Source organism: Pinus tabuliformis, chromosome 5_1 (assembly GCF_031772625.1).
Source record: "Pinus tabuliformis cultivar Carrire ecotype Pingquan chromosome 5_1, CPIR1, whole genome shotgun sequence".
NCBI classification, from domain to species: Eukaryota; Viridiplantae; Streptophyta; class Pinopsida; order Pinales; family Pinaceae; genus Pinus; species Pinus tabuliformis.
In genome coordinates, this window is record NC_142305.1 from 859,417,025 (window position 1) to 859,426,256 (window position 9,232).

Genomic DNA, 9,232 nt, shown 5'->3' on the forward strand with positions numbered 1-9,232 from the left:
AATAAATTGCTCTAAGCATAGAACATACCTAAAATTAACATGGTATCATAGCTGAGGTGAAGACAATGCCCAAGCAAGAGTGAAAGAGCAATCACCGAAGACAGTTGGGAAAGGGCAAAAGGATCAATGGATTCCTCTTCCCTCTTCAAATTCACCGAGGGTGAAGTTGAAGCAGAGAATATTATCAGAATGGTGCATCAAAAGTTTCTGATGGCCTACCTAAAGATCACTTCATTGGGAAGTCCAGATCTAAGGGTGGAAGGAAAGGCAGATGCCTTGGTTCAGCCATTATGCGAAGGAGTGTCTGAATGGCAAAGACACATCTCTTGATGAAGATAACAATCATTCTAGGGACATCTTCAACGATCAAAGGAATGACAGGTAATGCAGGTCATCAAGGAAATGGCCGACTCTTCAAAGAAAGCAAGGAACCCCAGGTATGAAGAATCAAATGTTGTTTTTGATAAGATAAAGAAGCGTTATCTTGTATTGGCCCTCTCCTTCAGATTCTTTGGGAATTTGGCTTACTGATTGTAGTGCTTCAAGGCACTTCATCGGATAGTAGGGTGCACCCTCTAATTTGGTAGAGATGGAAACAATCGTGGGATTATACTTGGAGCCGATGTCACCTATCCTAGAAAGGGTATAGGGAATGTGACCCCTCAATTGAATGAGGGTAACTCGATTCATTTACAGAATCTCCTTTACGTACCTGATCGCAAGAAGAACCTGGTGTCCATTTCGGCAATGGAAGTCAAAGGTTACAGGGTGGCACTCATCGATGGAAAGGTATGTGTTTGAAAATAGAATTTTCAAAGATGTTTTGAGATCAAGGTTGTATCAAGTTACAGGAAGTCCACTGGGGACCATGTCCATAGACACATAGCACCAGAGGTCTGTGAGTCAGATGGTGACAGGGATGTTTGAATTCAAAAAGAACATGAAAGTACATGTTTGAGATGTACCGAAGGAAAATCTTACAAGGGGACCATTTCCCTCATGTAGTTGGTCTACAGGTTTGGAACAACTCGGGGGGTTTGAGATTCATGATCAGGAATCTCACGTATGCAGGTGGAAGAAAGCCCTCTATGGTTTGAAGCAAAATTCCCCGGGCGTAGTATGAGAGGATTGATAGCTGTCAGATGAAGTTGAGATTCACTAAGAGTGAAGCCGATCCAAACCATTGTTTGAATGTTGTGGATGATAGACCTTTCATACCAGCACCTTCTGAGGGCGACCTATTTCAAACAGGTGCATACCCTCTCACTTGCAAAAGTAAGAGGGAGTTGGATTCCGGATGTGGAATGGTAAACTGCAAGCCTGTGACTACCTCGAGGATCTTAACTTTCAGAAGTTATATGGTGATGATGCCGGACCAGATTTGGGAAATGCATCTGAGTTCCATAAACTCATTTGCATTGACGTTCTTGGTGAACTACTGTTCGGACATATGTTTTGCAGTTAGCATGGTGAGCTCATATTTGGTTGAGCCTCACTGGATTGGTGCCAATAATCTTTTGAGATATCTTCGGAGCACAATCTCTCATGGATTGAGATACACTGCCGGAAATATGAAACTGCATGATTATTCGAACGCTGATTGGGCAGGCAGTGTGGAGGATCATTAGAGCACTTCTCAGTGCTGGTTCTCTTTGGATTCTGCTTCGATATCATGGATGAGCAGGAAGCAGAAGTCGGTTGCTATAAGCACCGCCGAGATTGAATACATAGCTACGAGTATGATCTCGTGTGAAGCTGCATGGTTGTAGAAGCTCTTAAGTGAGCTGTTTGTACACATGATGAATACCACTGTGATTCTCTGTGACAACCAGAGGGGGGATTCGATTATTGAGGAATCCCATATTCGATGATTGCTCCAACAGATAGACATCAGATACTGCCTTATTTGGGATATGGTAAGTCGATGAGCGAGGAAGCTCCATCGCATTGAGACTGATGTATAGGTCGCAAACATTTTGTCAAAGCCCCGAGGAAAGGTCAAATCTGTGACTTTCCCGAATGACTTGGAGTCGTTGAGAGACCTTCTTATAAGGGTCTTGCATGTTGCATGCATTGAGCTTTGGGAGCTCTGGGGGGCTTGGGGTACTTACTGGAGCAACATAGGACCACAAGGTGACTCACCCTCCCCTGGTGGTGCGCTATGTACAAGATGACAGGCTCAACCTTCCCCTGTGATACCCCGTGGCGACTGTTGAACAGGATGATTATTTCTCTTATGGACCGGGATGATTAGTTCTCCCGTGGCAACTATGGAACAGCATGATTAGTTCTCTTATGGGCTAGGATGATTAGTTCTCCCGTGGCAATTGTGGAACATGATGATTATTTCTCCTATGGGCCTAGATGATTAGTTCTCCAGTGGCAACTATGGAACAGGATGATTTGTTCTCCTGTGGGCCGGGATGATTAGTTCTCTCGTGGCAACTGTGGAACAGGATGATTAGTTCTCTTGTGGGCCGGGATGATTAGTTCTCCCGTGGCAACTGTGGAACAGGATGATTAGTTCTCCTGTGGGCCGGGATGATTAGTTCTCCCGTGGCAACTGTGGAACAAGATGATTAGTTCTCTTGTGGGCCGGGATGATTAGTTCTCTCGTGGCAACTGTGGAACAGGATGATTAGTTCTCGTGTGGGTCGGGATGATTAGTTCTCTTGTGGTAACTGTGGAACAAGATGATTAGTTCTCCTGTGGGTCGGGATGATTAGTTCTCATGTGGCAACTGTGAAATAGGATGATTAGTTCTCCTGTGGGCTGGGATGATTAGTTCTCCTGTGGCGATTGTGGGGCAGGATGATTCATTCTCTTGTGGATAGGATGATTAGTTCTCCTGTCGAGGCATCCTACCCATGCAGTCTGGGACTCATGGGAAGTACCTCTCATCTGATCAATGAGCAGGGAAATGGGGTTAGGGACCATAGTAGTACTATCAATGGACGCATCGATGTATCTACCATACTCCCTATGCTAGGATGACCTCCATTGATCTGGGATCAATGAAACTGATATGGGATCAGTATGAGTGGTTTGAGACACTCTCTTGTGATATTGATCTAGGATCAATAAAACTGACTTCGGGCCAGTAAGAGTGATGTGACACACTCTCTTCAGATGAAACTGACTTCGGGTCAGTAGAGAATGGTATGAGACATTCTCGATCAATTCTTCTTCTTCATGGTTCAGCAGAGCAGAGCAGTGCAGGGCACTGATGGCAGAGATAGTACAATCAGACATATGGATCAGCAGATGGAGTTCTCCTTAGTTGAGAGGGAGTATTAAAATTGGCAACTAGGGCCAAACTCCATGTGGGTCATCTTATTAATGGAAGATGATATTTTTCTTGGATCCCTCTCATCGAGAGGTGTAGGATTGATCTAAAGATCATCTGATTCCCATAAGTATTCATGGAGATATAAATTTATTTGTGTTATGGGACAATTCGTCAAGGTCGGCCAACAACCAAATAAACCCCACTTGTGTTCAACGTTTTAGTATAAATAGAGGTGGTCTTCAAGTCATTTCAACATACTTGGGATCTCTTCCTCTCTACTTGTCTTTGGGTTTTAGTAGGAGAGATCCTAAGGGATAATGTTGCCCTAATCCAAAGGGCAGAAGCCAGAACTGCCGGGAATAGCCAGAATTGCTGGAACTGCCATGAATAGCTGGAATTGTCGGAACTGCCGGAACTGCTGGAACTACTGGGAATTGTTGGAACTGCTGGAACTACTGGGAATTGCCAGAACTGCTGGGAATAGCTGGAATTACCAGAACTGCTGGGAATAGCCGGAATTGCCGGAACTGCTGGAACTGTTGGAACTGTCGGGAATAGCTAGAACTGTCGAGAACAGCTGGCGCTGCTAGAACAGCCGGGAAAGCTGACGTAGAGGGCAGAAGCTGGAACTGCCGGAATTGCCGGAAAAGCCGGATTGCCGGGAATAGCCAGAATTGCTAGAACTGCCGGGAATAGCCGGAATTGCAGGAACTGCCTGGAACAGCCGAAATTGCCGAAACTGCTGGAACAACTAGAGCATCTGTCTCCGAAAGAGAGTAGCATGCAAGGGACAACTAACTAACATTGGGACAGTTGTATGGTACTTAGCAGCAAATACACCAAGCCTGCAATGTTATAGCTAGCATGCAAGGGACAACTAGTATGCAACAACTAGCATGCTAAGGACAACAAGCATGCTAGGGACAAGAATCAAGCTAGGGACAACTAGCAAACAAGATGCAACCAACACATAGGTTAGTATGGCAACATGGTGCAGCAATTGCACATAATGCAATACAGTGATGGGTACAGTCATGATTAATGAAGCGTGATGAGATGCAGCATAGTGATGATGGGTGCAGCATGGTGCAACGCGGTGAGGTGCAGCATGATGACGAAATGCAACACAACGATAGGTGAAGGAGTCACCTTGGAGAATTAGTTGAAGCAGCATGTCTTCAACTGATCTCATGTATCATCTTCTTAGAGATGATCTATGCTCTTATCTAGATAAGTCAAAGTGTTGACTTCTGTTGTAAACGTACTATCTCTCTCTCTCTCTGCTGAACTATTGATGAACATATAAGAAGAATTGATCAAGGGTTCCCCACATTGGGGTTTGTCCTTGGCTAGCGCCACATGTTGTGTCCTCTTGTCTTGGCTTGTCTTTTGCGATTTATGTTTATGTTCTATCTGCAGTTTTCTTTAATGTTGATGTGATTGCTAATCTGGAAAAGATATTGAGCTAATGGTGAAAATTGAAATAAATTACTCTAAGCATAGAACATACCTAAAATTAACACAGACTCCTCCCATCGGTGAAAGTCCGTAAAGAGTAGGGAGACTTAGCTGTGGTGACAGTGTGCTAAGCCTCCACAGTTGCCCTCTCAGGAACCCCTTTAGGTCCCCTGCTGGTTTGAGTGGTAACATTTCTGGCGCCGTTGCCGGGGAGGAAGCAGGTCTGCCTCCCTAGTGAATCATTGAGGAATTGATTTAGTAACGAAATTTCTTAACATTCCTCTGGCGACTCCATGATCTCCATCTCAAGATGGAAAGCCATGAGCCACTAAGATATCATCGTAGAGAAGAACACGAATCTCGTGTCTTTTTCTATGATAGGAAGCTCAAGAAACTAATCCATAAGCATAAAATCTTTGCACCTTTCAACTTTTCAAAAGTAATTGGGGCAATATTCACCACCCTTCCAGAGGATGATGACATACCTGCATTTAGTGGGAATGAAGATCCTCAGGAACACCTTCTAAGGATTGAGGACCTCACCTGTGAGGAATCTTATAATAAGTTCAATCGCATAACTGCCTTTGCCTCAAGCTTGATAGGAGAGGCTCGTGAATGGTATTTTTCTCTTCCCGCAACATCTATATCTTCATGGGAGGAGTTGCTTGAAACATTTGAAAAGAGATGGTGTTGTGAAAAGGATATGGTTCAATTATACAAGGGGTTCTTGTTTATCGAAAGAAAGAATGATGAATCCGTTGTTGAATTCAATCACAGGTTTAATTCTGTCATACATGCCTTCCCATGTAACTTAACCCCTCCAAGAGAAATAACCTTGGCAATATACTTGAATTCCTTCACCCAAAAGTTAGCTTTTAATACACGAAATAAGCAACCTGACAGCCTCATCCAAGCCCAAAATATCATATTTGACCTTATCAATATATGAGGCAAACATCTATCAACATGCTCCAGGTCGAAGAAGATAGTTCATCCGATGATGAAGATCTCTCCCCTAATGAGGAGGATGCTTGGCCCCAACCTTCCTCCAAAGTAGAAGAGAGCCCCCCCTGACCCTATTTTGAAGGTCTCATTAAGGATAACCTTGGATATAAGCAACCCATTCTACATCACCTTTGGATTGAATGGGTTTACCTTAAGGAATTGCATTCTAAATTCTGGTAGCCTTATCAATATAATGCCTTCAAGCGTTATGAAAACGCTGGGAGTCAAGCTATCAAGGAAATGTTTTTCTAAAATGATTTTGAACTTTGACAAGCTTAAGGTGTGTGGGATCATGGAAGGGGTAAAGACCTTCCTTCATACATATTCGGAGAAAAGGTTCTCCATCAATATAGTTGTGGTAGAAACCCCCCCAACATGGGGAATGATCGTGTCCCAAAAGTTGATTGAGGATCTCAACCTATCCATAAATGAAGATGGCTCTGTCATTTATCTCCCATGGAAAGAAAGCTCTTATGCGTCGATCCTTAGACATGAATTCTTTGCCCCTATGATTGCCTCCTCCCAAGAAGATGAAAGTAACATAAAAGAGGAGAGTGACAACATTGGAGAATGGAGACTTTTCAAAAATGAACATGTTGCTACCCCTCCCCATCCCGGGCTATGGGTTATGTACTTTGATGGGGCACATTCCAAATCTGGGTCAGGGGTTGGCATCGTGATCATTTCCCCATACAAAGAATACCTTTTGCTTTCATTAAGACTCCAATTCACTTGCACTAATAACATTACCGAGTATGAGGCCCTTCTATTAGGTCTGGAAGTAGTCAAATCTAGAGGGATTCAAAAATTGATCGTAATAGGGGATTCTGATCTAGTGGTCTCGCAACTTAGGGGAATCTTTGACACAAAAGACGAGAAACTGAAACCCTACAAAGAGAGAATCAAAAACATGCTCAAAGGGTTCGATGATATATCTCTTCGAGCATTTGACAGATCTTTTAATGACATGGCCAACACCTTGGCCGTGGCCGCTTCCACTTCCACAATTATCGAAAACGACATTGCAAGAAAAGGGAGATGCATTATTAACACAATTCATAGACCTTCCATCCCTGACTATAAGGAACACTGGCCTATTTTTGAAAATGACCAAGACATAAATAACTTCCTGCAAGATCATGAAAGTTCTTGCCCAAAAGAGAAGGATGTCATCAATGAGCAACACTTTGACATGAACGATTCTAGCATTAGTAATAGTAGCCAAGAAAACTCTGACACGCTAGATTTAAACCTATGATCTATGACCTCTCCCCAAATCATCAAGACTGGAAAAAACCTCTCTAGAAGAGAAAGGGAGGAGCTAGAAAACCTACTAAGAGAGTTTAAGGATGTTTTTGCCTAGTCATATGATGACTTAAAGGCTTATAGCCTTGAGATTATCCAACACAACATTCCTCTCAAGGAGGGGGTGAAACCTGTTAAGCAAAAACTAAGGTGGATGAATCCAAAACTTGCCCCTTTTGTCGAGGAAGAGCTCCAAAAGATGGTGGACGCAGGGATCATTGCTCCCATTAGACATTCATCATGAATCTCCAACCCTGTGATCACTCGCAAAAACGCTGGTAATATTAGGATGTGCATTGACTTTAGAGACCTTAACCGTGGGTGCCTACAGGACAATTACCCTTTGCCCAACTTGGAAAATCTACTACAAAGGATGACAGGGTCTCAAATGATGTCATTCTTGGATGGCTTCTCTAGATACAACCAAGTCATTGTCAAAGAGGAAGACCGCCTGAAAATCGTTTTCACTAGAGCATGGGGAACATACATGTACCTTAGGATGCCCTTTGGTCTCCTTAACGCTAGATGTAATTTTCAAAGGGCCATCACCTTCATAAACCTCATTGGGAAGATCATGGAGATCTACCAAGATGATTTGACCGTAGCCTCCAAGGAAAGAAAAGACCATTGCAAGCATCTGAGGAAGGTGTTTGAGAAATGAAGGCAATACATCATCTCTCTTAATGCTAAAAAGTCAATCTTTGGTGTGGACAAAGGAAGATTGCTAGGACATGTGGTCTCCAAAGATGGGATTAGCATCGACCCCTCAAGAATCCAAGCTATTAGCAATATTCCTTTTCCCAAAAATCAAGATGCTTTAAGATCATTCTTCGGCAAAATCAATTTCGTGAGAAGATTCATACCAAATTTCGTTGAAATTGTCAAACCAATGAACGACCTCTTGAAGAAAAACACCCCGTACACATGGGATTCCACAACGAATGAAGCCTTTGAGGAAATAAAGAAAAGGATTGCCTCAACTCCTGTGCTTGTTAGCCTTGATTACATTAATGATTTTATCATCCACTCCTTTGCCTCTAAAGACACTATTGTTGGGATACTTATGTAAAAAGATGACAATGGGGATGAGAGACTGATAGCTTTTATGAGCAAGCCGCTTCGTGATGCTGAGACAAGATACACCATCACTGAAAAGCAAGCATGGACCCTTGTCAAGTCGGTTAAGCATTTTAGGGCCTATGTTGGGTATAATAAGATATATGCATATGTCCCATACACCGCTGTCAAGGATGTGTTGTCCTAATCTGATTGTCTTAGGTCTAGGGGAAAATGGGTGTCCAGAATCCAGGATATGATCTTGACATTTGCCCAAAGAAAATTATCAAGGGGCAAGGCTTGGTTGAAATTTTGATTGAAAGCAATAATGAAGCTATTAAAGAAGGAGAGGAAGAGCAACTATGCGCTACTACTATCGAACTTGAGGAGGATGAATGGTGCAAGGACATAGTCTATTATTTGTGCAACATATTTGCCCCCCCTCACCTAACAAACCACAAAATAAGATCCCTAAGGCTGAAGGCCTCTAAGTTCTGCCTAACTCAAGATGTACTTGGATGGATGAGCCCCAATGGGGTGATCCTCAGATGTGTCAATAAAGAAGAATCCGAGAAATTACTAAAAGAGTTTCACACTGGGTTTTGTGAGGGACATTATGTTGCCTGAACTACCACTCACAAGATTTTGAGGGCAAGATACTATTGGCCCACCATCTTCACTGATACCTTGAACTTCGTAAAAAGGTGCCAACCATGTCAATTCTTTTCCGGAAAGAAGCATTTGGTCGCCATGCCTTTGGAAAATGTGGTGGTGGACGCCCCCTTTCGACAATGGGGTCTTGAATTTATCAGGGAGTTCAAGGAAAATTAGAGTCATGGCCATAAGTGGATCCTCACAGCAACCGACTTCTTCACCAAATGGGTGGAAGCCATACCCACCAAAGCAGCAACTGACTAAGTAGTCATAGATTTCCTCGAGGACAAAATCATTACCAGGTTTGGGGTTCCTGCCAACATTGTGACTGATAATGCCAAAGCTTTTGATTCCATGGCTCTCACATCCCTCTATAACAAGTATGGTATAATATTGTATCACTCCTTTAATTATTACCCCCAAGGTAATGGTCAGGTTGAATCAAGCAACAAGAACCTCATTAGG

At 43.1% G+C, this 9,232-nt stretch overlaps 1 protein-coding gene across 2 annotated transcripts in view; it reads left to right on the forward strand.

Moving 5' to 3' along the window:
- The window catches only part of LOC149167552 (immunoglobulin), a 316,326-nt gene that overhangs the window by 266,059 nt on the left and 41,035 nt on the right, over nucleotides 1-9,232 (forward strand). The window lies entirely within an intron of this gene.